Raw genomic sequence first — 22,701 nt, 5'->3', positions numbered from 1 at the left:
AACAAAGTGACGACTCAAGAAAGGGGGTGCAACATTTGAGTGTAGTTTAATGGATCATTATCCTTTTTGGATCAATTATGTCACTCAGCCCTTCAAGCAAGCAAGGCCCATCAACAACACCAAATCAAGGCCACAAGAATCATCTAGAATAGTTTATTTTCATTTGATTGTAATTTGCTTTGAATTTCATTTTCATTTTGTAATTTAGGGAGCCTATTTAAAGGCCTTAGTTTCTACATTTGACACACACGGGGGGGATTGAAGGGGAATCCAGCCCCTGATGGGGACCTTAGACTTTACTTTCACTTTTAGCTAGTTTTCCTTTTCTTTGTAATTGAATTCAGAGCTATGATTCACTAAACCCCCTTTCATTGGGTTAGGGAGCTCTATTGTAATTCAATGAATCAATAATAGTTTATCTTCTTCTTCAATCTTTTCTCTTGAATTTTGTTAGAAAGCTTCTCGATCTAATTCCATTGAGTAGTTGTCTTGGGAAAGAAACTACTCATACTTGGAATCCTTCGGAGCCTTGGGAAAGGAATGGAGGATTCATGCTAGAGAAGCTTTCTCACAGTGGATTGGATTGGGGTTTGGATGGATATTGTGACATGTAATCCTACCAAATTGTGGTTCATGAAATTGTGTGGTATAATCAGTGATCAAGCATCATCTCTTCTTATGAACATTTAAACCAAGGGATTGGGAATTTGTTTGTTTTTAGAGAGCATTGGTGAGCCAAGGAATTGGGATCCAATCATATAAGATTGCCAAGCAAAATTCAATGAACGCATTGGTTGAGGAAGAGATAAACATGTTTTGATTCGGAGATCTCAATATCTCCTATAACCCAATGAATTCCCCAATTCTGATTTCCACTTTCTCTTTACATCCTGCAATTAAATTCATGCAATCACCCCCATTCCCTTTAATTTCAGCAATTTAGTTTCTGCTCTTTAATTCATGCAATTTAAGATTCCGCCATTTTAATTTATTGTCATTTACTTTTCCCGCCAACTTTACATTCCGCAATTTCTCATCTCAATCTTGATTCCGCTCAACTAGAACACACTTCTAATCCGAATTGCTCACTCAACCAATCCTTGTGGGATTCGACCTCACTCTATTGTGAGTTTTTACTTGACGATAACCGGTGCACTTGCCGGAAGGAATTTTGCCGATCGTGCAATTTCCTAAATCGTAGCATAACTAGTTTATGTGCATCAAGTTTATGGCGCCGTTGCCGGGGATTGGTTTTCGATTGACAATTCTCAAATTGGAAGCTAACTAGATTGAGCAATTTTCTCTTGCTTTGTTAATTCTGTTCTAGATACTTGTTGAATTTTAATTTCTGCACTTGGTTACATGCTTTCCTTCTTTATGCCTTTAAATTCATGCAACTAACTCACTGACTCACTAACTGTTTGAATTAATTCCTCAATTGAGCTAACCATACTCTTCCATTAACCAAGAGTATTTCACTTGTTTGTGTTTGAGCTGTGTTCTTGTATGACAGGTAGGAGAGGAGAGACATCAACTCCTCCATATACCGAACCAGAGAGGACCCTTCATAGACTTAGAAGGGAAGCAAGAGGGAAGAGAGTAGTGGGAGAAGAGGAATCTGAAGGAGAATCTGAGGACAATTTTGAGGAAGCTTTAGATCTCAACATGGATAGAGAAGTTCACAACCATGAGAGAGCTGATGGAAACGATGCCATCCCTGAGAGGAGGGTTCTTAGTTCATACATAAACCCAACCTCTGGGAATTGTGGTAGTAGCATCCAGAAACCACCCATTCAGGCCAACAATTTTGAGCTCAAGCCACAGCTAATATCACTTGTGGAAAATCATTGTTCCTTTGGAGGAAGTGCTAATGAAGACCCAAACCAACATCTCACAAAATTCCTGAGAATTTGTGACACTGTGAAGTCCAATGGAGTCCAGGAAGATGCCTATAAACTGCTTTTGTTCCCATTTTCACTTAGGGACAAGGCAGCTAAGTGGCTGGAATCATTCCCAAGGGGGAGTCTAACAACATGGGATGAGGTGGAAAGCAAGTTTCTGGCACGTTTCTACCCTCCACAAAAGGTCAATAGGCTTCGATCTGAGGTTCAGACTTTTAGACAACAAGATGGTGAAACTCTCTACGAGGCATGGGAGAGATTCAAGGACTTGACAAGGAAATGCCCACCAAACATGTTCCATGATTGGGTGCAACTACACATCTTCTATGATGGGCTCTCTTATGAATCAAGGAAGGCTGTAGACCATTCATCAGGAGGTTCATTGAACAGAAAAAAGACTGTGGAAGAAGCCATTGAAGTGATCGAGACAGTGGCTGAGAATGAGTACTACTATGCATCAGAAAGGCACAACACTAAGGGAGTCATGGAGCTGAACCATGTTGATACAATTCTAGCCCAAAACAAGGTGTTTGCCAAGCAACTAGCAGAGCTTACCAGGCAATTAGAAACAAAGCAAGTGGCTGCAATACACACACAAGATCAAGAGGAAGTAGGCATTGAAGGAGGTGATTGGGATGAGGCTAACTATGTGGGAAACCAACAAAGGCAATCATATGATCCACATTCCAACACTTACAACCCAGGCTGGAGAAACCACCCAAACTTTGGGTGGGGAAACCAACAAACCCAACCACAAAACCACAAACCTTACAACCACAACCAACAAAACAATTCCACATACCAAAACTCCAACCAAAGATCATACCAAGCCACACAAAACACTTACCCCCAATCATCATATCATGGCCAAAATAATCAACATACCCAACCTAATCCGAACCAACAATTTCAAGATCAATTAAACCGGATAGAAGGAATTATGGCAACCATGAGTCAAGACATCATTGAACTGAAGAGCTTCAGGGATGATGTGAGAACTACCTTAAGAAACCATGGTGAAAAACTCAAAAGGATGGAATCTCAAGTAGGAGAGCTATCTCAACAGGCACCCAAATCAACTGCAGTGTTCCCTAGTGACACAGAAAAGAATCCTAAAGGGGAACAAAAGAGAGTAAGATGGGAAGAATGCAAAGCTATCACCATAATGAAGGAAGTCTCAGAAGAAGAAGGAATCAGGCCCTCAGAGCAGGAACCAGAAATCTTGAAGGAAGGTGTGGAAGAAGTTAAGCAAGAAGGTGGAACTGAGCAAGCCAAGGAACTGCAAAAAGGCATGATGGAAGTATACCAACCAAAAGCACCATTTCCTGAGAGGTTAGGAGGAGGTGAAAAAAGGAAAACCTATTCAAGGTTTCTAGAGACATTTAACTCTCTTCATGTCAATATTCCCTTTCTTGAGATTCTTCATCAAATGCCCACACACATCAAGTATTTAAAGGAATTGTTAAGCAAGAAAAGAGTTTTGAAGGGAGGACAAACGGTAACAATGAACAAAGAATGCAGTGCTCTCATCAAGAAGGACACACTCTCTAAGAAAACGGACCCAGGAAGTTTTCATATCCCTTGCATCATAGGGGAAACAAAAATTGACAGAGGATTCTGTGATCTAGGAGCTAGCATAAACGTGATGCCTCTAACTCTTATGAAGAGGCTACAACTGAATGAGGTGAGATCCACTGATGTAATCATACAACTGGCTGACAAAACTCAGAAGCAAGCTGAAGGGGTAGTTGAAAATGTGCTGGTGAAAGTGGGGGATTATTATTTCCCCACAGACTTTGTCATTATGGACATGGAGGAAAGCTACTTACACCCTATCATTCTGGGCAGACCATTTCTAGCCACTACTAGAGCGCTCATAGATGTAGAACAAGGAGAGCTAATTCTGAGAATACATGATGAACAGCTCATTTTCAAAGTCTTCAAACCTGCATCTGAGCCTGAACCAGAACCTGAAAAGCCTAAAGATGACAGTAGCCATCCGTGTTTGGAGGAAAGTAATCCAGCAGCTGAGACTCTAAAACAGTCATTGGAAGGCAAACAAGAGTTGCAAGAGTTAGAGCAACAAGAATCAGTGGAAACAGATCAGAAGGATCCTCCAGACATAAAGGTCAATGAAGAAATCCTCAAGAGAAAGGGAAGAGTGATAGGGAGATTGCCAAGAGGATGGAGAAACAAGAAAATTCCCACTGAAGGTTTTTCTCCGGGAGATAACGTGATATCAAGTCATTATCTGCCAATCCCACCTGGCCTCAAAACCATTCCTTCCCAGCTCCCTCAAGTGTTCACAATCAGGAAAGTTCTTTCTATGGAACATTTAGAGGTCATGAATGAATCAAGTGGGGACGTTTTCATAGTGAGAGGAGATGACGTCAAGCACTACAATCCACCCTAACAAGGGACAACCGTCAAGCTAGTGACGTTAAAGAAGCGCTTCATGGGAGGCAACCCATGTTTTTAGTATCCTTAATCTTTAGTGCTTTGCTTTACATCTAATAAAGCATGGTTTCTTATGCATGAACTTGAATCCTCAGGACAACTATTGATTAAGTGCACTAAACCTTGCATGTAAATTACAATTGGTCTCTAAGTTTGGTGTGCCTGATGGCACTCCCAAATCTTACTCAAATTGAATTCCATCTTTCATTCAAGGTGCACAACCAAACATTAAGTTTGGTGTTCTTTTTTAACACAGTTTATGAAAAGCAAGAAGTTCCTCTGGATTTCAAAATTCATGACAAGTATACCATTCACATGTTTTAATACTTTGGTTTCAATTACTTAGGGTAGTAACTTTGTTTAGAATCAAAGAGCCAAGGTGACTATGATTTATTAGAATTATGCACACTCATTAAGGACAACCAATATGGATTTCATGTCATCAGGAGACTTAACCAAACACTAAGTTTGGTGTCCAAATAATAAGTGTGCATACATGTAGAAGTCACGGCTATAAGCTCATAAAGACAAGCATTGATTTACATGTGCAAATACTATTCATAATTCACATGGACCGAAAAATGATAGCAAATTTGTTTGTTTGTGCAGGTACAAAAGAAAAGACAAAAATGGAGGAAAAAGACAAAGGGAGGTACGTGCTTGGTCAAAAAGAGACAGGAAGCAAGAAGAAGCAGGATCCCAAGAATTAAGAAGAACCAAGCAATAAATAAGAGGTGGTCTCGTTCCTTAATAATCAAATGATAATTGGTGAATTGTCTTTATGAACGTGTTTTCATCATAAGTCATTTAAGTGTTATGTGGAGTTTTTTTTCTATGAGTCGTTTTTTTTTAGTATGTGTGTTTGTTAATTGCTTTGAATAAAGTGAATGCCTAGATGTTTGGATATAACTTCACCTTCTTAAACATGTGCGTGCCATGCTTGTTCTGTTTCCAAAAATAAAAGAAAAGTTTGAACAAAAGTAACTTGGCTAAATTAGTGACAAATCAAGTAGAATTAAGTGGTGGTATGCATGCTTGATTGTTTAGTCAGATCACTAAAATTAGAGTGTAGAATTATCATTTTTTATGTAGAAAGTGAAAATTGTCTATGGATCTTGATGAATAAATGTCTTTGGCCATGAAAAAGAAAGAAAAAGAAGAAGAAAAAGCCACTGAAAAAGGGCAACCAAAAAGCAAAAAAATTGAGAAAATAAGCTAGGCACCAATGGTTTGAACTTCTGAGACAAATGCCTGTGGTGTTTATGTATTAAGGATATGCTTGGATGAATAGGTTCTGAGGAGTGTTTCAACACTTGGTAACTTGGGTTAACTAACCCGGGATTATCAACCAAAAGTCCATTATCAAGAGCAACCTAAATACAAAACATTTAGTCACACAAAGAGGTGCTGGGCACCAATGTCTCAAGAAGAAATGTGAACTAAAATGCCTGTAGTGGATATGTGTAGTGCACTGATAAGAAAAAGAAAATGCCAAAGGCTTGTGCAACACATGACACTGAGCAACAAGGAGCAAATAAGCTCAAAGGAAAAGAAAAACAAAGAAAAGAAACTTGCCAAGGATATGTGAATAACAAGAGGCCATAGCAGTGTTTTAGTGGGAACATAAAAAGTGACATTCTTACCTAAGAAACAATAAAGTGATGCTGCAACAACTTTCTGCATGAACACCCCATTAATCAATGTCAATTACTTACTGATATGGCTAATGAATTTACTTTCTGTTTCATTCTTTCTTCTCAATAATTCAGAACTTGCTTGGGGACAAGCAAGGATTAAGTTTGGTGTTGTGATGCCAAGGCATCTTAGGCTAGTTTCACTAGCCTTTTTCTTTTATTTTTAGTTGTTTTATGCATTTTCTTGAGCCTTAAGTAATCATTTTGGGCCAAATAGTCATGCTTGTCTTAAATCATTCAACATGAAGATTTTGATGCAAATTCCATGAGTTTTTAGTTATATTCCTTGAATGCTATGAATGGAAGATTTCTCATGAAATTTTGCAAGACTTTGATGCATTTGTTTGGATGATTTCAGGGAAGAAGAGGCTAACCAAGGAAGCAACAAAATCAATAAAGGAAGCTTGAATATCACATGTGGAGTTTAAGTTCCAGTTTAAGCCTAAACTGGAGCTTAAACGCCAGAATCATGAAGGCTAAGAAATGCTGGAATTGAAGTTTAACCTCCAGTTTGACCTCAAACTGGAGGTTAAACGCCAGAATGAAAAGTCTCACCAAAGAAGCATTCCACGTTTAACCTCCAGTTTGACCTCAAACTGGAGGTTAAACGCCAGAATGACAATGCCACTCAGGAAGGAGTTCCACGTTTAACCTCCAGTTTGACCTCAAACTGGAGGTTAAACGTGTTCGACACCTCCAGGGCTACCATTCTAAGCTTCCACGTTTAACCTCCAGTTTGACCTCAAACTGGAGGTTAAACGTGTTCGACCTCCAGGGCTACCTTTTCCATTTCCACGTTTAACCTTCAGTTTAACCTTAAACTGAAGCTTAAACGTGCTATATGGAACAGCTTGACCATGCCTTCTTCAAACATAAATAACTTGAGCTACAAAACTCCAAATGAGGTGATTCAAAATGCATTGGAAAGAAGACATCTAGAGCTTTCCAAGCATATATGGCATGCATGGTGGATACTAAAAATTGAGGGAGAAAACAGCCCCGTAATGTGCATAGAAGAGCATAGTACCAACATGCAATCAGGCCAGCTGACCTCTTCACCTTCCATGGAGTATAACTCGAGTTGTAGAGATCCAATTGAGGTGCTTCCAGTTGCGTTAGAAAGCTGACATCCATAGCTTTCCAACGAGGTATAATAGTCTATATTTGGCATCAAATTGGCAAGGTTGACAAGAGAACAAAGTGACGACTCAAGAAAGGGGGTGCAACATTTGAGTGTAGTTTAATGGATCATTATCCTTTTTGGATCAATTATGTCACTCAGCCCTTCAAGCAAGCAAGGCCCATCAACAACACCAAATCAAGGCCACAAGAATCATCTAGAATAGTTTATTTTCATTTGATTGTAATTTGCTTTGAATTTCATTTTCATTTTGTAATTTAGGGAGCCTATTTAAAGGCCTTAGTTTCTACATTTGACACACACGGGGGGGGATTGAAGGGGAATCCAGCCCCTGATGGGGACCTTAGACTTTACTTTCACTTTTAGCTAGTTTTCCTTTTCTTTGTAATTGAATTCAGAGCTATGATTCACTAAACCCCCTTTCATTGGGTTAGGGAGCTCTATTGTAATTCAATGAATCAATAATAGTTTATCTTCTTCTTCAATCTTTTCTCTTGAATTTTGTTAGAAAGCTTCTCGATCTAATTCCATTGAGTAGTTGTCTTGGGAAAGAAACTACTCATACTTGGAATCCTTCGGAGCCTTGGGAAAGGAATGGAGGATTCATGCTAGAGAAGCTTTCTCACAGTGGATTGGATTGGGGTTTGGATGGATATTGTGACATGTAATCCTACCAAATTGTGGTTCATGAAATTGTGTGGTATAATCAGTGATCAAGCATCATCTCTTCTTATGAACATTTAAACCAAGGGATTGGGAATTTGTTTGTTTTTAGAGAGCATTGGTGAGCCAAGGAATTGGGATCCAATCATATAAGATTGCCAAGCAAAATTCAATGAACGCATTGGTTGAGGAAGAGATAAACATGTTTTGATTCGGAGATCTCAATATCTCCTATAACCCAATGAATTCCCCAATTCTGATTTCCACTTTCTCTTTACATCCTGCAATTAAATTCATGCAATCACCCCCATTCCCTTTAATTTCAGCAATTTAGTTTCTGCTCTTTAATTCATGCAATTTAAGATTCCGCCATTTTAATTTCTTGTCATTTACTTTTCCCGCCAACTTTACATTCCGCAATTTCTCATCTCAATCTTGATTCCGCTCAACTAGAACACACTTCTAATCCGAATTGCTCACTCAACCAATCCTTGTGGGATTCGACCTCACTCTATTGTGAGTTTTTACTTGACGATAACCGGTGCACTTGCCGGAAGGAATTTTGCCGATCGTGCAATTTCCTAAATCGTAGCATAACTAGTTTATGCGCATCATAGCCTGTTTCTGGCGTTTAACTCTGCTTTGCAACTTGTTTCTGGTGTTTAACGCCAGAATAGGGCAGAAAGCTGGCGTTAAACACCAGTTTGCGTCGTCTAAATTCAAGCAAAGTATAAAATATTATATATTTTTGGAAAGCCTTGGATGTCTACTTTCCAACGCAATTACGATCGTGCCAATTGGGTTTCTGTAGCTCCAGAAAATCCACTTTGAGTGCAGGGAGGTCAGAATCCAACAGCATCTGTAGTCCTTCTTCAGCCTCTGAATCAGATTTTTGCTCAAGTCCCTCAATTTCAGCCAGAAATTACCTGAAATCACAGAAAAACACACAAAATCATAGTAAAGTCCAGAAATGTGATTTTTATTTAAAAACTAATAAAAATATATTAAAAACTAACTAAATCATACTAAAAACTATGTAAAAATAATGCCAAAAAGCGTATAAATTATCCGCTCATCAGATACCGTATGGAGAACCCAGCTTTGATGAAAGAATGGCAGGTGAAAGTGATCCTGATGAGATATTACATGGTTTATGCTTTGAAGGCATAGACTGGGAAAGGGACTCAGAGGAGGCCCCATGCTGCTTGAAGAGAATGGATCTCATACCTGAGGCGAAAAGGTGGTATGAGATAGTGAGAAGATCCATACTCTCCACTGCAAACACATTTGTGGTCACAATAAAGAGAGCAATTCTGACATATTGCATACTTAGGAGAGGAGAAATCAATATACCACAGCTCATAGCAGATAGCATTCAAGAGATGGCTGAGGATTCTGGCAAATCAAGCAGACTTGGTCTCCCAAGCACCATTCTAAGGCTGTGCAATAGAGCAGAAGTACTCTTTGAGGATGCAGACACAGATCGGGTAAAGGGAGGTAGAGGAATTACCAAGCAAAAAATGGATGGTATCCCTAAAATCCAAGAGGAGAGAAGAACTCAAGGAAGAAGGAGAGGGCCACAAATAGAGGGAGAACAAGCTTCTGGTGCAATGGACTTAAGCCAAATGCAAAGAGCCATTGAAGAAATGTCTCAACAATATATGAGAGCATAGGAGCAACAACAGGAACAATACTTGAAGCAACAAGAGCAATACTTGAAAGCCCAAGAGCAACAAGAGCATTGGCAGCAGCAAATGATGGAACAACAAGAAAACTTCCAGCTCAAGATGTTGGATCAACAGAGGGAGTTTCAAGCAAGAACTTTTGATTGGCAAAGGGAACAATCGGCACACTCTCAAGAATCATTTAACAGATTGTCCCTACAACAAGGCAAGTAAGGAGAGTACATCCAAAATCTATACCAATGGAAGAATATATATCATACAGTTGGAAAGCATAGGAACTTGGACAGAATGGAGTATGATATAGAAACTCAAGCAAAGTTAGACTATGTAGTCTATAGCATGCCAATATTGAACCGAGAGATCAAGCCATATGTTCAATGCCAAGAATTGGTAGACCATCAGAGAGCAAAAGCCAAGAAAAATGCAGCACACATGCAACAAGGACTAAAGGATGCTGGGCTCTGGGATCAGGTAGACCACATTTGGGATCGTAGATGCCCTGTTGAGGAACCCCAAGAAACAAGCAATAAGCGGATGAAGAAAGGAGAATCTAGCAGAGGAAAAGAGCACAACAAATAGAGGTAGTGGAGTCCCTTTTATAGTTTTAATTAAATAAGGATGATGCATACCTGAAACATGATATGCCTCCAAATATTTTATTTTCTGCACTTTCATATCTTGAGTAGATTTCTTAGGATCTGCATAATACTTGTTACCACTCATCTGCATTAAATTCATGTCTTGTTTCCCTTTTACATCAATAAGAGAAAATGTTTGAAATAGAAAGTGATTGTCCAATGTAGTAGGAATTAGAATAAAGACTTGTGGTGGTAATTGCTTGATTTGATGATAAGCTCAATAAAAAAAGCTGCAGAATAGAATGTTCTTTGAAGTGTGAACCTAGTTGCTGTTATAAAACATTTTATTAATGAACATCCCTGGAAAATGAAGAAAAAGAAAGAAAAAGAAAAGAAAAGCCAAGGATTGGCAACAAGAAAGAAAGAAACAAATAATAAGGCTAGACACCAATAGCTTGGACCTTAGGACATATGCCTGTGGTGCTTTTTGTAATAGGATATGCTTGGACAATTAGGTTCTGAGGAGTCTTTTAAAACTTGGTAACTTGGATTAACTAATCCGGGATTACTAACCGAAAGTCCATTATCAAGAGCAACCTAGTTCCAAAGAATTTAGCAACCCAAAGAGGTGCTTGGCATCAATGTTCCTAAGAAGAATTGTGAGCCAAGTGTCTGTAGTGAAGAGGTGTTGAGAAAAATTAAGCCAAAAGGCTGCTGCAACACTTGATACTGAGCTATTATTGAGAAATAAGTTTCTAAGCAAAAGAAAGAAGGAAAAAGCTAACAAGGATCAATAGAAGAACAAGGCATTATAGCAGCAACCCTAGTGAATCCTCAAAGAGACATTTCATATCTATCAGCAAAGAATAATTCAGCTGCATTTTTGTCTGCATAAAACCCCATAGCCCAAACTCAATTATCTACTAAATAAGGACATACATGCTTCTATGTTTCATTTCATTTCTTCTCATGTTTTAGTGCTTGCCTGGGGACAAGCAAGATTTAAGTTTGGTGTTGTGATGACAAGTCATCTTATGCTAGTTTTACAAGCATTTTTCACTTGTTTCATTAGGTTTTATGCACTTTCTTGCACAATAAGTAAGTGATTGGAGTGGAATTTCATGATTATTGTAATTCAATCAAACATCATTTATTTTGTACAAAAGCATGAGATTTATGCAAGTATTGAGTGATTATTATGAATGGTGCAAATTCTTGTGATTTTGGTAGGACTTTGATTGCTTGTTTGGTTGATTTTAGGTGATAAAATGAAGAGAAAAAGGTTCAGCACAGGGCAGCATTGCGTTCAAATAGAAAGCGCCACGCTCACTTACGATGCGCACGCGTACGGGACACGCACGCGTCAGTCAACAAAATTTGAAGATCCACGCCTATGCGTACAGGACGCGTACACGCGGGTGTGTTTGGCACTTGTTTCAAAAGAGAGCGCTACGTTCACTTACTCAGCGTTTTCGTGCACGATTCAAAGTTGGAGGAAAAGTTTTTGAATCGACGCGCACGCGCGCATGACGCGCACACGTCGACGGGTCATTGGGACGGAGCATGCGAACGCGAGGCTGGCGCTAGAACCTGTATTGGAGATTTCGCTACCCATTCGTACGCGTAAAGGACGTGCACGCGTTGGCAGTGCTCACTAACCCAACGTAGCGCTCACTAAGTTAACGCTACTGAGTACGCGTCTGCGTGATCATGGCGCGCGAACATGTTTGGGTTGAAGATTGATTGTGACGCGTACGTGTACATGACGCGTACGCGTTGATGGACAAAAAGCGAAAAAGGACGCGCACGCGTCGGGGACGCGCACACGTCGGGGACGCGTCCGCGTGGAAAGTGAACGCTGCGCTCACTTAGAGAACGCAATGTTCCACTGGGAGCTGCAACAAATGGATATTTTGATCCACTTCTTCGAAGGCCACAAAGCCCACTCCAAGTACCTGAAGCCATAATTGGAAAGTATATAAATAGCTAGGAATTTGATTTCAGAAGGACCTTCTGTCATTTTCAATTTTTACTTTTCTTTTAGCCTCTTTCTTTCAGTTTTCATTATAGAGTTGAGAGTGGAGATCAGATCTAAAATTTTTCTTTCTGTTTTTGCTCTCTCTTTTCTGCAATTGTTACTTTCTATTTTGGGTTTTCAACCAGAGATTGGGGAATTCTCTTGAATTTTTTCATCTTGTAGTTCTTTTTCATCTTTTTTCTTTGATAGCTTTATGAATTGAAGATCTGATCTTAGCTTTCTGTGTGTTTTTCTTTCTTCTGCAATTTACACTTTTATGTTTTGTTAAGAGAGCAATTGAGATTTATTTTCCTTTCTGTTTCGTTAGTTTCCTGCAATTTTTCATTTTTGAATCCTGATTGGTCTATTTTCTAAGATTTGTCATTTGAGAGTTCTTTAGTTTACTGCAATTTACATTTTCCATTTCTACTTTGAATCCCAGCACTGATGAGCGGATAATTTATACGCTTTTTGGCATTATTTTTAGTATGTTTTTAGTAGGATCTAGTTACTTTTAGGGATGTTTTCATTAGTTTTTATGTTAAATTCACATTTCTAGACTTTACTATGAGTTTGTGTATTTTTCTATGATTTCAGGTATTTTCTGGCTGAAATTGAGGGACCTGAGCAAAAATCAGATTCAGAGGTTGAAGAAGGATTGCTGATGCAGTTGGATTCTGACCTCCTTGCACTCAAAATGGATTTTCTGGAGCTACACAACTCAAAATGGCGCGCTTCTAATTGCGTTGGAAAGTAGATATCCAGGGCTTTCCAGCAATATATAATAGTCTATACTTTGGCCAAGTTTAGATGACGCAAATGGGCGTTGAACGCCAGTTCTACGCTGCAGTCTGGAGTTAAACGCCAGAAACACGTCACAAGCCAGAGTTGAACGCCAGCAATACGTTACAAATTGGCGTTCAACTCCAAGAATGACCTCTCCACGTGTAAACTTCAAGCTTAGCCCAAGCACACACCAAGTGGGCTCCGTAAGTGAATTTATGCATCAATTACTTACTTCTGTAAACCCTAGTAACTAGTTTAGTATAAATAGGACTTTTTTACTATTGTATTAGACATCATGGATTGTATTTTTGATCCTGTGATTATGTTTTGGGGGCTGGCCATTCGGCCATGCCTGGACTTTTCACTTATGTATTTTCAACGGTAGAGTTTCTACACTCCATAGATTAAGGTGTGGAGCTCTGCTGTTCCTCATGATTTAATGCAAAGTACTACTGTTTTTCTATTCAATTCAACTTATTCCGCTTCTAAGATATTCATTCGCACTTCAACATGAATATGATGAACGTGACAATCATCATCATTCCCTATGAACGCGTGCCTGACAACCACTTCCGTTCTACCTTCGATTGAATGATTATCTCTTGCATCTCTTAATCAGAATCTTCGTGGTATAAGCTAGATTGATGGCGGCATTCATGAGAATCCGGAAAGTCTAAACCTTGTCTGTGGTATTCCGAGTAGGATTCTGGGATTGAATGACTGTGACGAGCTTCAAACTCGCGAGTGATGGGCGTAGTGATAGACGCAAAAGGAGGGTGAATCCTATTCCAGTATGATCGAGAACCTCAGATGATTAGCCGTGCTGTGACAGAGCATTTGGACCATTTTCACAAGAGGATAGGATGCAGCCATTGACCACGGTGATGCCTCCAGATGATTAGCCATGCAGTGACAGCGCATCGGACCATTTTCCAGAGAGGATGAAAAGTAGCCATTGACAATGGTGATGTCCTTACAAAAAGCCAGCCATGGAAAGGAGTAGGACTGATTGGATGAAGACAGCAGGAAAGCAGAAGTTCAGAGGGACGAAAGCATCTCTATACGTTTATCTGAAATTCTCACCAATGATATACATAAGTATTTCTATCTTTATTTTTTGTCTATTTATTATTAATTTTCGAAAACTCCATAATCAATTATTATCCGCCTGACTGAGATTTACAAGATGACCACAGCTTGCTTCATACCAACAATCTCCGTGGGATCGACCCTTACTCACGTAAGGTTTATTACTTGGACGACCCAGTGCACTTGCTGGTTAGTTGTATCGAAGTTGTGAATGAAAAATGATTTATTAAGACGTGCGTACATAGTTTTTGGCACCGTTACCTGAGATCCAATTTCATGCACCAAGTTAATTTTCGAACCATCAGCATAGAGGCAAGTTAATTTAATAATTAATGAGCAGTATATCTGAGTTACATTCTAAAGCTTGGCTGGCTATTAAGCTATGCCTAACCCTCAGATTGGAGCTTTAGACTAAGAGTACAAGATTCCTGGAATTCATATTAAAAAAATTTTGGAATCCTTATTTTTCTTTTTCACATTAATTTTCGAAAAAATCCAAAAAAAAAATTATAAAATCATAAAAATAAAAAATATTTTGTGTTTCTTGTTTGAGTCTTGAGTCAGATTTTAAGTTTGGTGTCAATTGCATGTTCATCTTGTATTTTTCGAAAAAATCATGCATTCATGGTGTTCTTCATGATCTTCAAGTTGTTCTTGGTAAGTCTTCTTGTTTGATCTTGATGTTTTCTTGTTTTGTGTCTTTTCTTGTTTTTCATGTGCATTTTTGCATTCATAGTGTCTGAACATGAAAGATTTCTAGGTTTGGTGTCTTGTATGTTTTATTTGCATATAAAATTTTCAAAAATAAGTTCTTGGTGTTCATCTTGATTTTCAAAGTGTTCTTGGTGTTCATCTTGACATTCATAGTGTTCTTGCATTCATCACATAATTTGATCCAAAATTTTCATTCATTGCATCATTTTCATGTTTTTCTCTCTCATCATAAAAATTCAAAAATAAAAAAAAATATCTTTTCCTCTTTTCTCTCATAAAATTCGAAAATTTGGGTTGACTTTTTAAAAAATTTTTAAAATCTAGTTGTTTCTTATGAGTCAAATCAAATTTTCAATTTAAAAATCTTATCTTTTTCAAAATTTTTTTCAAAAATCAAATCTTTTTCATTTTTCTTATTTATTTTCGAAAATTATAAAAATATTTTTCAAAAATCTTTTTCTTCATTCTATCTCATAATTTTCGAAAATATCTTCAACAATTAATGTTTTGATTCAAAAATTTCAAGTTTGTTACTTACTTGTTAAGAAAGATTCAAACTTTAAGTTCTAGAATCATATCTTGTGATTTCTTGTGAATCAAGTCATTAATTGTGATTTTAAAAAAATCAAATCTTTTTCAAAACTAATTTCAATCATATCTTTTCAAAAATATCTTTTTATCTTATCTTTTTCAAAATCTTATCGTTTTCAAAAATTTGATTTAAAATATCCCTTCCAACTCCTTATCTTCTTATCTTTTCAAAATTGATTTTCAAAATTTGTTTCAACTAACTAACTAACTTTTTGTTTGTTTCTTATCTTTTTCAAAACTACCTAACTAACTACCCCTCTCTAATTTTCGAAAATACCTCCCTCTTTTTTCAAAAATTCTTTTTAATTAATTAATTGTTTAATTTTTAATTTTAATTTGATTTTGTTCCTAATTTTTGAAAATCACAAACTCTTTTTCAAAAATTATTTTCGAAAACTTCCCCCTCTCATCTTCTTCTATTTATTTATTTATTTATTTATTAACATCTCTTCCTCACTCACCAAAAATCCGAACCCCCTCTCTCTCTCTGAGTTCAGATTTTCTCTTCTTCTTTTCTTCTACTCTTCTTTTCTTCCACTCACCTAAGGGAACCTCTACACCTGGGCAAAAAGGATCCCTATTATTATTTTTTTGTTCCCTCCTTTTTCATATGAGCAGGAGCAAGGACAAGAAAATTCTTGTTGAAGCAGATCCAGAACTTGAAAGGACTCTGAAGAGGAAACTAAGAGAAGCTAAATTACAACAATCCAGCAAGCACCTTTCAGAAATTTTCGAACAAGAAGAGGAGATGGCAGCCGAAAATAATAATAATGCAAGGAGGATGCTTGGTGACTTTACTGCACCTAATTCCAATTTACATGGAAAAAGCATCTCCATCCCCACCATTGGAGCAAACAATTTTGAGCTAAAACCTCAATTAGTTTCTCTGATGCAGCAGAACTGCAACTTCCATGGACTTCCATCTGAAGATCCTTTTTAGTTCTTAAGTGAATTCTTGCAGATCTGTGATACTGTTAAGACTAATGGAGTAGATCCTGAAGTCTACAGGCTCATGCTTTTCCCTTTTGCTGTAAGAGACAGAGCTATAGTGTGGTTGGACTCTCAACCCAAAGATAGCCTGAACTCTTGGGATAAGCTGGTCACGACTTTCTTAGCCAAGTTCTTTCCTCCTCAAAAGCTGAGCAAGCTTAGAGTGGATGTTCAGACCTTCAGACAGAAAGAAGGTGAATCCCTCTATGAAGCTTGGGAGAGATACAAGCAACTGGCCAAAAAGTATCCTTCTGACATGCTTTCAGAATGGACCATCCTGGATATATTCTATGATGGTCTGTCTGAATTAGCTAAAATGTCATTGGATACTTCTGCAAGTGGATCCATTCACCTAAAGAAAACGCCTGCCGAAGCTCAAGAACTCATTGATATGGTTGCTAATAACCAGTTCATGTATACTTCTGAGAAGAATCCTGTGAGTAATGGGACGCCTCAGAACAAGGGAGTTCTTGAAATTGATACTTTGAATGCCATATTGGCTCAGAATAAAATATTGACTCAGCAAGTCAATATGATTTCTCAGAGTCTGAATGGAATGCAAGCTGCATCCAACAGTACTCAAGAGGCATCTTCTGAAGAAGAAGCTTATGATCCTGAGAACCCTGCAATTGCAGAGGTGAATTACATGGGTGAACCATATGGAAACACCTATAACCCCTCATGGAGAAATCATCCAAATCTCTCATGGAAGGATCAACAAAAGCCTCAACAAGGCTTTAATAATGGTGGAAGAAATAGGTTTAGCAATAGTAAACCTTTTTCATCATCCACTCAGCAACAGACAGAGAACTCTGAACAAAATACCTCTAATTTAGCAAACTTAGTCTCTGATCTATCTAAGGCCACTGTAAGTTTCATGAATGAAACAAGGTCCTCCATTAGAAATTTGGAGGCACAAGTGGGCCAGCTGAGTAAAAGGATCACTGAAATCCCTCCTAGTACTCTCCCAAGCAATACAGAAGAAAATCCAAAAGGAGAGTGCAAGGCCATTGATATAACCATCATGGCCGCATCCAAAGAGGAAGGGGAGAACGTGAATCCCAAGGAGGAAGACCTCCTGGGACGTCCAGTGATCAATAAGGAGTTTCCCTTTGAGGAACCAAAGGAATCTGAGGCTCATCTAGAGACCATAGAGATTCCATTAAACCTCCTTATGCCATTCATGAGCTCTGATGAGTATTCCTCTTCTGAAGAGAATGAGGATGTTACTAAGGAGCAAGTTACCAAGTACCTTGGTGCAATCATGAAGCTGAATGCCAAATTATTTGGTATTGAGACTTGGGAGGATGAACCTCCCTTGTTCACCAATGAACTAAGTGATCTGGAACAACTGACATTGCCTCAGAAGAAACAGGATCCTGGAAAGTTCTTAATACCTTGTACCATAGGCACCATGATCTTTGAAAAGGCTCTGTGTGACCTTGGTTCAGGGATAAACCTCATGCCCCTCTCTGTAATAGAGAAACTGGGAATATTTGGGGTGCAAGCTACTAAAATCTCATTAGAGATGGCAGACAATTCAAGAAAACAGGCTTATGGACAAGTAGAGGATGTGTTAGTAAAGGTTGAAGGCCTTTACATCCCTGCTGATTTCATAGTCCTAGATACTGGGAAGGATGAGGATGAATCCATCATCCTTGGAAGACCCTTCCTAGCCACAGCAAGAGCTGTGATTGATGTTAACAGAGGTGAACTAGTCCTTCAATTGAATGAGGACTGATGAGCGGATATTTTATACGCTTTTTGGGGTTAATTTCATATAGTTTTTAGTATGTTTTAGTTAGTTTTTAGTTTATTTTCATTAGTTTTTAGGAAAAATTCATATTTCTGGACTTTACTATGAGTTGTGTGTTTTTCTGTAATTTCAGGTATTTTTCTGGCTGAAATTGAGGGAGCTGAGCAAAAATCTGATTCAGGTTGAAAAAGGACTGCTGATGCTGTTGGATTCTGACCTCCCTGCACTCAAAGTGGATTTTCTGGAGCTACAGAACTCAAAATGGCACGCTTCCAATTGCGTTGGAAAGTAGACATCTAGGGTTTTCCAGCAATGTATAATAGTTCATACTTTGCTCAAGGATAGATGACGTAAACGGGCATTCAACGCCAGTTCTCTGCCCAATTCCGGCGTCCAGCGCCAGAAAAGGATTAAAAGTTGGAGTTCAACGCCAAAAATGGATGCAAACCTGGCGTTGAACGCCCAAAACAACCTTATGCACGTGAAATGTTTAAGTCTCAGCCCCAGCACACACCAAGTGGGCCCCAGAAGTGGATCTCTGCACTATTTGTCATAGTCTACTCACTTTTTGTAAACCTAGGCTACTAGTTTAATATTTAAACAACTTTTAGAGACTTATTTGGTATCTCATGACATTTTAGATCAAAACTTTGTACTCTTTGACGGCATGAGTTTCTAAACTCCATTGTTGGGGTGAGGAGCTCTGCTGTGTCTCAATGAATTAATGCAAGTATTTCTGTTTTCTATTCAACATGCGTGTTCCTATCTAAGATATGCATTCGCGCTTAACTATGGAGAAGGTGATGATCAGTGACATTCATCACCTTCCTCAATCTATGAACGTGCGTATGACAACCACCTCCGTTCTACATCAGATTGAATGAATATCTCTTAGATTCCTTAATCAGAATCTCCGTGGTATAAGCTAGATTGATGGCGGCATTCATGAGAATCCGGAAAGTCTAAACCTTGTCTATGGTATTCCGAGTAGGATTCAGGGATTGAATGACTGTGACAAGCTTCAAACTCGCGAGTGCTGGGCGTAGTGACAGACGCAAAAGGAGGGTGAATCCTATTCCAGCATGATCGGGAACCTCAGATGATTAGCCTTGCTGTGACAGAGCATTTGGACCATTTTCACAAGAGGAGGGGATGTAACCGTTGACAACGGTGATGCCCTAACACACAGCTTGCCATAGAAGGACATACATGCATGAATCAGAGAACAGAGGAAAGCAGAGATTCAGAAGACAAAGCATCTCCAAAACTCCAACATATTCTCCATTACTGCATAACAAGTAACTTTTAACCCATGCTCTCTTATTCATTCGCAATTCAACTGATAAATATAATTGACTTCCTAACTAAGAATTGCAAGATAACCATAGATTGCTTCAAACTAACAATCTCCGTGGGATTCGACCCTTACTCATGTAAGGTATTACTTGGACGACCCAGTGCACTTGCTGGTTAGTGGTACGAGTTGCGAAAAGTGTGATTCACAATTCGGGCACCAAGGACTCCCTTGAGTTTAATACTCAAGGACATCCTTCTGCAAACATGGAAAAGGGGCACAGTAAGCTTCTCTCAAAACAGAGTCAACCAGAGCCCCCACAGTCAAACTCTAAGTTTCCATTTGCTGTGAAAGATCAAGCTAAGAGGTGGTTAAATAACCAACCTAAGGCCAGCATAAGGACATGGAAACAGCTGACAGAAAAATTCCTGAATCAATACTTTCCCCCAAAACGGATGACACAGCTAAGGCTGGACATCCAAGGCTTTAAACAAGGAGATAATGAATCTCTTTATGATGCCTGGGAGAGATACAGAGAGATGCTACGAAAATGCCCCTCTGAAATGTTTTCAGAGTGGGTTCAGTTAGACATCTTCTATTATGGGCTTGCAGAAGGAGCTCAGATGTCTCTAGATTACTCAACTGGTGGATCTATCCACATGAGAAAGACAATTAAAGAGGCTCAAGAGCTCATTGATACAGTTGCCAGGAATCAGCATCTGTACCTAAGCAGTGACCCTTCCATGAAAGAAGAGGTTAAAATAGTCACTGCTGAACTCAGTCCTGTGAAACAAGCTGCTGAATTCAATCAGCATATGGATTTTCTAACAAAGCAGTTAGCTGAATTCAAGGATAAACTACAAAAGACAAGGATGGCTAATATAAATGTGGAAGAACAATTGAAGCAAACCAAGCATCAGCTGTCAAGACAAATAACAGAAGAATGCCAAGCAGTTCAATTAAGAAGTGGGAAAACATTACATACCCCACCTTAAGGCAGCAAAGAGCTAAGGAATGAGCAAACCACCCAAAATTCACCTGAGGACAGTAAGAGCCCAGGGAAAAGTAATTCTGGCGTTAAAATGCCAGAAATTTGGTGGAAGGATGGTGCTGAACGCCCAGACCCTGCCCAAGACTGGCGTTCAACGCCAGTAACAAGCAAGGACTGGCGTTCAACGCCAGAAACAAGCAAGGATCTGGCGTTGAACGCCCAAAATGGGCAAGATCTGGCACTGAACGCCCAAAATGGGCACAGTTCTGGCGTTCAGACGCCAGGAACAGACAATGAGTTGGCGTCTCACGTCACTCCAGCTTCTAACTCTGGCACTCAATTGCCAGTGAGGGATCAGACACACACACGTGCTGATGACAACCCCTCTAAAAAGGCTTCTTCAACCACTTCTGTAGGCAATAAACCTACAGCAACTAAGGTTGAAGAATATAAAGCCAAGATACCTTATCCTCAAAAACTCCGGAAAGAGGAGCAGGATAAGCAATTTGCTCGCTTTTCAGATTATCTCAGGACTCTTGAAATAAAGATTCCATTTGCAGAAGCACTTGAGCAAATACCTTCTTATGCGAAGTTCATGAAAGAGATCTTGAGTCATAAAAAGGATTGGAGAGAAACAGAAAGAGTTCTCCTCACTGAAGAATGCAGTGCAGTCATTCTGAAAAGCTTTCCTGAAAAGCTTAAAGACCCTGGGTGTTTTCTGATACCATGCACACTAGAAGGTAATTGCACCAAGACAGCTTTATGTGATCTTGGAGCAAGCATCAACCTAATACCAGCATCCACTATCAGAAAGCTTGGTTTAACTGAAGAAGTTAAACCAACCCGGATATGTCTCCAACTTGCTGATGGTTCCACTAAATACCCATCAGGCATGATTGAAGACATGATTTTCAGAGTTGGGCCATTCGCCTTTCCCACTAACTTTGTTGTGCTGGAAATGGAGGAGCACAAGAGTGCTACTCTCATTCTAGGAAGACCCTTCCTAGCAATTGGACGATCCCTCATTGACGTCCAACAGGGGGAAATAACCCTGAGAGTCAATGATGATGAGTTTAAGTTGAACGTTATCAAAGCCATGCAGCATCCAGACACATCAACAGACTGCATGAAAGTTGATCTTGTTGACTCCTTGGTAGAAGAGATCAACATGGCTGAGAGTCTCGAATCGGAGTTGGAAGACATCTTTAAAGATGTTCAGCCTAATTTGGAGGATTCAGAGGACATGAAAGAGCCTCTGAAATCTCTTCTGGAAGAGGAAAAACCTCCTAAACCCGAGCTCAAGCCATTACCACCATCCTTGAAATATGCATTTCTGGGAGAAGGTGGCACTTTTCCAGTGATCATAAGCTCTGCTTTAAATTCACAGGAAGAGGAAGCACTTATTCAAGTGCTGAGGACACACAAGACAGCTCTTGGGTGGTCCATAGGTGCCTTAATAGCATAAGCCCAGCTAGATGCATGCACAAAATTTTATTGGAGGATAATGCTAAACCAGTGGTTCAACCACAGAGACGGCTAAATCCAGCCATGAAGGAAGTGGTGCAGAAAGAGGTCACCAAATTACTAGAGGCTGAGATTATTTATCCTATTTCTGATAGCCCCTGGGTGAGCCCTGTCCAAGTCGTCCCAAAAAAGGGAGGTATGACAGTGATTCATAATGAAAAAAATGAACTGGTTCCTACAAGAACAGTTACAGGGTGGCGCATGTGTATTGACTACAGAAGGCTCAATACAGCCACCAGAAAGGATCATTTTCCTTTACTATTCATAGACCAAATGCTAGAAAGACTGGCAGGTCATGATTATTACTGCATTTTGGATGGCTACTCAGGCTATAACCAGATTGCAGTAGATCCCCAGGATCAAGAGAAAACAGCATTCACATGTCCATCTGGAGTGTTTGCTTATAGAAGGATGCCATTTGGGCTGTGTAATGCGCCTGCAACCTTTCAGAGATGCATGCTCTCTATTTTCTCTGATATGGTGGAAAAATTTCTGGAAGTCTTCATGGATGACTTCTCAGTATATGGAGACTCATTCAGCTTCTGTCTTGATCACCTGAAACTTGTTCTGAAGAGATGCCAAGAGACCAACCTAGTTTTAAACTGGGAAAAATGTCACTTCATGGTGACTGAAGGGATTGTCCTTGGGCATAAAATCTCAAACAAGGGAATAGAGGTGGATCAAGCAATAATAGAGGTATTATTCTTTGAGCTTAGGAGTTGGTATCTTCATTGTAGAGGATTATTCTGGGAGATCCTTCTTCTACTTCCATGGGAATCATTGCCTCCATTCCGTAAGCAAGTCGGAATGGTGATTCCCCAGTGGTTGAG

At 39.2% G+C, this 22,701-nt stretch overlaps 1 non-coding gene across 1 annotated transcript; it reads right to left on the bottom strand.

Annotated features, from left to right (window-relative positions):
• Positions 1–2,091: 2,091 nt before the first annotated feature.
• On the bottom strand, positions 2,092–2,195 carry LOC112781861 (small nucleolar RNA R71). Its single transcript, XR_003192613.1, has one exon. It is a non-coding gene; the product is annotated as a small nucleolar RNA R71 (small nucleolar RNA).
• Between the last annotated feature and the right edge of the window lie 20,506 nt (positions 2,196–22,701).

This window comes from Arachis hypogaea, chromosome 19 (assembly GCF_003086295.3).
Source record: "Arachis hypogaea cultivar Tifrunner chromosome 19, arahy.Tifrunner.gnm2.J5K5, whole genome shotgun sequence".
Classification (NCBI taxonomy): Eukaryota; Viridiplantae; Streptophyta; class Magnoliopsida; order Fabales; family Fabaceae; genus Arachis; species Arachis hypogaea.
This window is presented reverse-complemented; position numbering and strand designations above follow the sequence as displayed.